The sequence below is a fragment of the Aquila chrysaetos genome, chromosome Z (genome assembly GCF_900496995.4).
Source record: "Aquila chrysaetos chrysaetos chromosome Z, bAquChr1.4, whole genome shotgun sequence".
Lineage (NCBI taxonomy): Eukaryota > Metazoa > Chordata > Aves > Accipitriformes > Accipitridae > Aquila > Aquila chrysaetos.
The window spans coordinates 52,049,965-52,058,720 of record NC_044030.1 but is presented as its reverse complement, the minus strand read 5'-3'; positions in this window follow the sequence as shown (position 1 = coordinate 52,058,720).

Sequence of the window (8,756 nt, the reverse complement as noted above, 5' to 3'; positions counted from 1 at the left end):
GCCCTCATTTCAAATTCACATAGGTAAAATATGTATAAAACTGAAAACACTATTAAAACCTTTAACAGAGCCATGAATAATAAAAATAAATCAGAGTATAAAACCTTCAGACGACTTAGAGCCCAGCCTGGTGTTTCCTCGCATCTAGTCATCAGGGTATAAATAAAGCCTCATCAAAATAATACTCCCCTTCTGCAGATGAGATTGCTGCCTGCCACAGCAGAGAGCAACAGCTCCACCCCAGAGCTCATCTCCCTCTCTTCAGAGCAGAAATCATCAGCCCTGGCTGCTCCCAGGTGGGTTCCCATTTGAATTTGGAAAGCCTACAGACCATCAGAGCTACCACATCTTGCACCGAAAGCAATTGCACTACATCTGTAGCAGATGAGTACCTCTGCCCAAGTATACGGCAGTGACCCTGTGGCCATCTGAGGGGAGGGACGCTCAGGCTCCACAGTCAACTGTACTCCCTTACTGCAATAAACCTCTCTGTGTTAGTGCCTGCACTGCAACTACAGAGCAAGCACTAACGGGGGAGAAGAAGTGTTCTTCAAGCAGCCAGAAATCCATTGTTCTAAGGTTGACATTGTTATATGAAATCATGCCTAAGTGGAAATATTATTAATTTATTTTGAATAGATGTTTAAATAGCATATATACATATATGCATACGTATTTATACGTATGTATGTATCTGCATGAATGTATATATATATATACACCACAGCAACTGATACCATATAAATACATGTTAATAGAGATGTATATGAAACACATGTACAACAAAGATGCTGAACAATGACCCAAATTCTGCTAACTGGGTAGTGTCATTCAAAAACATCACCTCTGACAGAAGTGGTTCTGCAGTCTATCACCCACATAGATATATATGCCACTCACATGGATATATATGCATATATATTGCATCTTACACAGACATAAGATCAGGGTTTGACTGGCACAAGCTAAAAACCAGAAATACTTCTTGGCAATAAATCATGATTATTATTGCAAGGCACCGAGAATGGCATACACTACCCAAATTACTGCATGCACAGTATACTTTCAGCTTCACACAAAGGCATAATTCACTACACACTGAGCTGGTGTCCACTGCTGTGAACTGCCATGTCAGTGCTTTCAGAGCCCCACAGCAGCACTTATCAAGGCTGTGCAGAAGCTGTGGGGCCAGCAGTGCAAGGTGCCAGGCAGCTCCGACACACAAAGCAAGTGTGCTCCGCTTCCCAGAGCACCAGTGGAAAAGGGCAGTCACTGCTCTTCCAATGTATAGGTTGAGAGAGTGACTGCCTGAGTGAGTAGCTTCCTTTTTCAGGAGGTAAACTAAATGCCTTGCCGAGGTACTCCTGATCAATCAAACTGTAATGCTGCAGCAAAGCTGGTATACTCACTTTGTGCTGTGATTAAGAGAGCAGTGGATTCTAGCAAACTTGTCCCGAGAAAATCCTATAATGTTGGCCCCTAATCTAATAGCAATGACTTTTAAAATTATCGTAGTCAATGCAAGATAATGAAATAGATTTGTACACTCTGCATTTCTTTGGCCTTCTTCCTGGTGGGCTCAATTAAGTTAGGGGAAAACATTTTGTTTCTTGAGTGCATTAACAAATTTCATTTACAATCGGAAGTAATTTGTCTCAGAATGTCCCATAAAATCAGCTGCATACCCATCTGGTCATGGTGCTTTATTATCTAATATTTCTTGCAGGTCATCTTTATCTCTTCCACATCACATGGCTCTGTTAACTCTCTTGGCTCTCGTGCACAGCAGCAAGCACAGTAAGGCACTGGCAGTCAAGACATAGCCTCTCTGGGTTCTGCTATGCTCTCCTCCATGATGACAGCATGCAAAGCTATTTTCTCAGTAGCCCCAATTTTAAATTCCTTTCTCATTTTGAGCACATACCTGGAATCCCCCGGTAGGAAAATGACAGATTTTCAAAGTTTTGCAACACTTGCTTTCTCTCCTGTGGGTGGACTGGGATGTCAATGCATCAGGATCCTAAGCCCAGTCCCAGCATCTCACCCAGCCTCTACATGCCCACCTCAGTTCTGCTCCTGCTCTGCTCCAAAATGGGCACAGACCCCAAGCATGATTTGCGTTAGCTTCAAATAAGCAATGCACAAGACAGTCTGAGAAGTTTGAAAACAATCTCCATCTGTCTCAACCACCCCCTCTGATGTAATTTCAGGTATGTCGTTACCTTTCACACCCTAAATGTCTGAAGAAGTTTGTCCAGCCCTATATGGCAGCTCTGTGCTTTGGATGTGCCAGATGCCATGTCTACAGGGCTACAGACCTCCATGTCAAAGTGCTCTCTCAGCTGGTATTTTGGCTGTCGCCCCTGTCATGTCCTCGTGCATCTGAAGCCAACACAGCCAACAAGGCAATGACCAGTTTACAGCTGTGGAACCATGAACCCATGACATCAGTTTTTAAAGATGTTTTATCTTGGTGATACTGATAGGATTTTTATTATGCTTTTAGTCTCCAGATCTTGCTTTCTGCTTTTGGGACTGCTGTTTCCTCTGTGAATAGCATTTCCCTATAACCTGCAGCTGTCTGCATTCAGTCCTCCAACTGCTTCTCCAACAATCAGAACATTGTCCTCAATAACATTGCACACATTTGTCAACTTCTGCTAATCTTGTTAGGACTACAAGCATTTCTTTCATATCCAGAGAAATAACTCCCATAGCATCTTGTATTCCCAATTCCAATTAGCTTCTGTAAAGAGCAACCCCCTTTTTCTCTGCAGTTTCGGAGTCCTTCTTTGTTGTTTGTGTTGATCAGGGTGAGGATAGCTACTGGCAGCTGTCGCTCTCCCTGTGGAGCAGTCTTTCCCTTCTGGGAAGTGCTTACCTGGTTATTTAGGTTATTTTCGCGGAATGAGATAATGATAGTAGAGGGAATGAACTTAGAAGAGGGAAAGAAAAAGCAAATGTGAGAGGTTGCAATTCATGTGATTGGTGTTGTTTCAGGGTCACTACTCAGGAGCTGCTCCCCAACCACTGCAGTTTGGGGCAGCGCAATAAGGCTGCAGTTTCTGCTGTACTCATGTCAACCTTGCCTCTGCCAATGTCAGGGAGACTGGGGTGTTTTCCCTGGTATTGGTGAGGGAGCCCAGGCAGCACCCTCCCAGCCCCAGCAGGGGACCAGCTGGTGGGTACCATGTAGCACTGCCTCTCCCCCAGCATCCTGCAGCAGGAGCATCACTGGTGGCTCTTCCAGGAGCTCGTTCAGATTTTGTCTGACTGGTTGTAAAACTGTCCTAAAGCCCCTCTGGATCAAAATGCTTCCTTCCTTTTAGAAACATATTGTTCATGTGTTTTCTTCTCTCTGACCAATAATGATAGACCACTTTTATAAAGCTTAAAATAAATGCTTTAACTGGTTTTGAAGTTGACTTCCCATGCAAGGCCTAACCTTTGGTAAAGATGCAACCATCCACACCCCCATGGTAGGAGACAAATCAGCCTCCCTCACCTCTGATTTCTTTCTGGTGACCGATTGGAAGACAGAGCAGTTTCAAGACTAAGATCAAGCCTAATTACTAATGAGCCCAATTTCAACACTTGCATCTGTCACTGGAAAAGTGACACATCACCCACAAGCCCAGGAATACCCTCTCACGTATTAGAAATAGTACTTGCTGTGCAGGTTTTTTAAGTAGGAAAGTTTAAAGCTATAATTTCCTTTACATCATCTACCATGTTTAATTTCCCTGTTCAGTAAGTGTAGGCTGGCATCCATACCACCTGTATGAAGAATGCCTGCAGCATGTTGAGAGGTCTGGAAATTTATGGAAGAGAGTCAAGGCCCTGTTTTTACACACATGGTGGGTGTGCTTGTTAATTTCACATGAACAGCAGTAAACATCCTGATCACAACCAGCTCCACCTGCAAAGCTTGATCAGGGAACAGCGGGAAGGAGCATCGTGTCGTTGCTGGCCCTGGCCACTCTCTGGGACTGGGACAGCCCCAGGCTCTGCTGCTGGGTTTCCCTGGCCTGGACACAGAGGTGAGGGACTGTGACTAGGTTATTCTCACTGGTGGTGGCTTGCCCCACATTCAACAGAAAAGCTGGCTTTCTCTGCTGCCCCTGTGGCTGATTCTGGCCACCCTTTATCTCTTGCTCTGCAGCTGGGCAGGCTCACAATGTCATTTTTGCTACTGCTGTCTCAGCTCAAATGCTCTGAGTGCATGAGAGATGACTAACGTGATGCCTGCTGGCAGAACACCTCATGTCCAGCCAGGTGCCAACGCTGCATGCAGTTCAAGCCTGGAAATACTGGGGTGCTCTGCTTAGAGGAAAGCCTCAACAGGGAAACCCCTTGGGTAGTTCCTCCACTTCCCCAGTTCCCAGTGTGAGCTCCCCGGCCGGCAGATGTGATCGCGACTGGCCAGCTGTGAGAAGGCTCACTCCATACTACCTGTGTGCAGCAACCTACCTGACAGACTAAGTCCAAGGTCTCATGAGCCGGAGGTCTACTGCAAATGTGTTGCTGCTAAAAGCAGGTCTGGGATAGAGAACATAGGGTTCTTGAGTTTTTTTCTTTAACAGGAACATCTTGCAGTGTTTGGCATCTTCTTTGTTTTGTCACCTGTCCCTGCTCATGCTCACAATGTATCCCTGCGATTAACCAGGGCCACTTCAACACACAGCCGCCCTGGAGGGAATGTAAACCTACAGCAGGCAAAGCTGGGTGCCCAGGACATAGGCTGCTCCCCTTGCTGTACACAGTACCCCTGGTGCTTCTGTCTTCAACACAGAGTGCTCTTTCGCTGCATTGAGAGTTGCTGGACTGTAGGTACACCATCTGCTCCCTCCATTACACCTAGCAGAGGAGGAGGGCTGTGCAGAAACCGGCTGATTTAGGCTTGAGTCTTCATGGAGTTGGGAGAAAAGAGAAGCTACCTGGGTCTTGCTGAGGGTGGGCAAAGTATGTAGAGGAGGGGGGCAGGAAATTATCATTCAGCAAGACCACACCCCACCACCACTTCTCCCAGCTTCTTTCTTCCAGATATGAACTGCAGGATGGCCCAGAGCCACAGAAGGCATCAGTCCAAGAAGGAGGGTGAAGTCTGCTAGTGATGAAGGGCCTCTTGTCTGCTACAGAGGTTGGAGAAGGTGCCTACAGAATAAGACTGAGGAAACAAAACTTTGTTCTGTAACTATTATTTTACTGCCAGATACTTCTGTTCCCTGAGCTTTCTGCTTGGATTGAATTGCATAGCGCTGAAAGCCCTACCTCCAAGCCTCAAAAGAAGTGATTTCAAGTGGCACATGTTCAGGGTCAGCTGTCACTAAGGTATATTCACTTCGTAATTAAATAAGAAGCAGTGAACACTCTTCCCCACTGCTGGGTGTTTTATCCTACTTTGTTTAGAACTAAGCCCTTTCCTAAGTCTACGAGAGCCAATTTCACTGGTTTTGAAGGAACCAAAATGCATATATCTGAGACTGGAATTTGGCAACTAAAAGGCTCAGACACAGTATTGTGATTGTTAGCAAACAACTGCTTTCATAACTGCTCTTAAAAACATCATATGATGTAAAATAGAGAAAACAGAAATATTAAAGAGCAAAGGAGATATACGGAAAAAGCAAGAAAACGTTAAACACTCTGGAATCCTAGCCGACCAACAGGTGCAATCTTAAACGAAACAGAAATTAAACACAGGCTAATAGAGTTGGAAATCTTGGTTAAAAAACTAAAAGCCAAATCTGAGGTGACATGTAAGGCTGCACTGTAAGGCTCAATCAGTAGAAGATTGGACCAGTGAGATCATTAACAGGAAATGCTTTTTATAGCAATGCTAGGTATCATTACAGGCCTAAAATCATATGCGGAATGTCTTAGGTGCTTAAAGGACAAACACTTCCCTAAGCAAGTCTGTTATAGATTGAAGTTAAAGTCCACTAAAAAATGCATTTCAATAAATTTTCTTAAATCAAAATCTTATGAATATCCACAGGAACAGGAAGGAAGGAAGGAAGAAATGCATCAGGAGAAGGAGCAGGATTTTTTTTTTTTCCCAACTCAAAAAAAATTTATTAAAGCCGCATTTTGTGTTACATTTCTTTTAATTTTGCAGATTCACTAATATGCTGCTCATACTCCTAGCAGTTCTTCCAACTGTTTTGAACTGCTGTGATGAGACAAAGCAGCAAGCAGCCTCGTGTAAGACAAGCACATGTCAGCTTTTGTCATGGGAACAGGGCCCAGCCTGTTTGTTCTCAGGTGTCCAGCCTCTGGGTTTTGTAATCATGTTCTCCTCATCTAACACTCTCTAATGACACTGCAATTTAATAATATGTAGCTTGTGCAAGCTACTAACAACACAAACTGAAAGGAAGTAATATAGCTTAAAATGGCTGAATTTCCAGAACATCAGCAACAAAAAAATCTCATGCTGCAACAAACCAATCCATTTTCTTTCAAAAATAAGGAGTTCAATGCCCTTCCATCTGGCTTTCTTCAAAGCTTATCCTTTGACAAATCAGCTACTTAGTGAGTTAAGAGATTGAACAGACCTTTCAAAAAGCCTGAAGTACAAACAAACGGGCTCAGGTAATCAGTTTCTGTTTTATTGTCAGCTAGTTTTGTACCATAAAACATTTTCCTGATTATTCTCCAACACCCAGAAACTGGTATTCTGGGGTGACTGTGGCTTCATATTTGTTAACTGGAATTGTCCCACAAGGCCTCCTGAACTTCTGAGAAGACAGCTTCATCCAGGCTCTTTAACAGAAATGTTCACAGCCCCTTCATGGACACATTACATGAAGTGGAGACTTTGATGAGAAAATACTTGAAACCATTCAAAAATAATTCACAGTCTTGAACCACCACTAGCTTTTTATGTCTTAAAAATTTCAGCCTTTTCTGGGTGAAACTGCCTCTGTTGTCTCTGGTTGCCAGCTCCCCTGGAAGCCCAGGTCTCCAGAAAGACTTGAGAGATGTTGGGGTTTTTTTTGGTTTTGTTTTTAAAAACAATATTGTTTGAGCTGATCTAAACAAGGTTCTACTGATGGTGTATTGTTTTCTAGTGCCTCAGGTACATGGTAGTAGCCAACACCACGTCCCTCAAAAATGTCAGCATGGTGCTACTGGGGGTAAGAATAAACTATCCCAAGAAACCCTGCTAAATGGCACAGCAGCACGGTGTGAAACTCCAGATGGTGCTGCTGCAGCACTGGAAACTCCTGGTTTCTTCACAAGATGTTGCAAGACACTTCTAAAGGCTCTTCAGTAATGTAAACCACAGAAGTGTTTTACAGTGCTACAGTAGCAGCTGGCCATAGGGGACCAATTAGTACAATCAGATAGTCACATCACACCAAGCATGCTGGAATCTATATGGATGCGCTGGGTGGGTAATGGTGGATTATTTGGCATTTGAAGTAGGAGTTACAATGCAAAGTCTTTCTTGTGAGATCCAGCGGGGCTACTGCCCCAGTCTGCTGCTATGCAATTTGGGTGGCAGCTGCCATTATTTAGGCAGAACAGTTTAAATGTTACTTGAGTGTTCACCCAGAAATACCTGGGAGACCCAGCCTACAGCTACATTTATCTAAGCAACTTATTTTCTAAGAAACAATGTTTTTAACTGTAATAATTAACAACACATTGGATTCATGTCCAGGAAACTCCTGCATTTGCCTACTGTAAACTATCTAGACATACCAGCTGAGTCCTCCGCTTTTGCAGTCAGCCCGTTATAACTTTTACCTTGCCTAGCTGTATTGCAGCAGTAAACAGGATTAACAAAGGCTAGTACTAATCTCATTAACTTCTCATTCAAAAGTGTATTGGAACATCAACTGTTTTTTTCTTTTTTGTAGTTGTGAAAACTCATTGAACATACTGCTACATATAAACATAGAAAGATACGTTAATTGACCTGTCCGTAGCTAAAAAACTATTTGAGTACTCCATTCATCCAAGATGCCTTAACTGCACGTTTATGACAACCTTACGCCAGTATGCAAGTTATCAAATGCAAAATGTGCGTGTGCTGGGGGAACAATATGAGAGAATTAGGACGTTGGAAACATGCTTGGTTTATGGATGAACATACTTCATTTCAGGTGGTAGATCAGGTCTTCCGCCTGTCTCAGCATTGCTTCTGGTTCTGCAGATACACGGCAGACTCCCTGGCAGAAAGACTACTGGACTAGAAATAGCATAGTCCAACCCCACTCAGTCTTTTAACAGAAATCATCAGCTCCTTCAATGGTGTCACAGCAACACATGCCAGCTAAATATTTGCCCCCAAGCTGTTATTTCAGCGTTATAACGGCATGCTTTAAATTGGTCAAAACAATGTTTTTCTATTCCAAATGAAATCCAACTTTAGACTTAAGATTTTGCTCAAAGGTTCTACTGTCTCTCCCTGGAAATAATCCTCTGTTAATGTAATGTACTTATTCAGTTCTTGTGACTGAAAGTTGAGAAGTCTGAGAGTTAAAAACTGTGCATGTAAACAGACAGTTCATGAAAGTCTAATGGATTTAATCATTGCTAAAAATGTTCACCTATTGACAGAGCTGTCAGATCCATGCTACAAAAACAATCTTGTAATTTAAGAAGTTTCAGATGAAAGAGCTAGATTTCTTCTGAATATACCACAAGCTACAATTAAAGCTTAGAGCAGAATGAGATGAATTTGCATACAACATGTTTTTCATGAAAACCTTCAAACTCATGAGGCAGTATCTTACTGCAACACA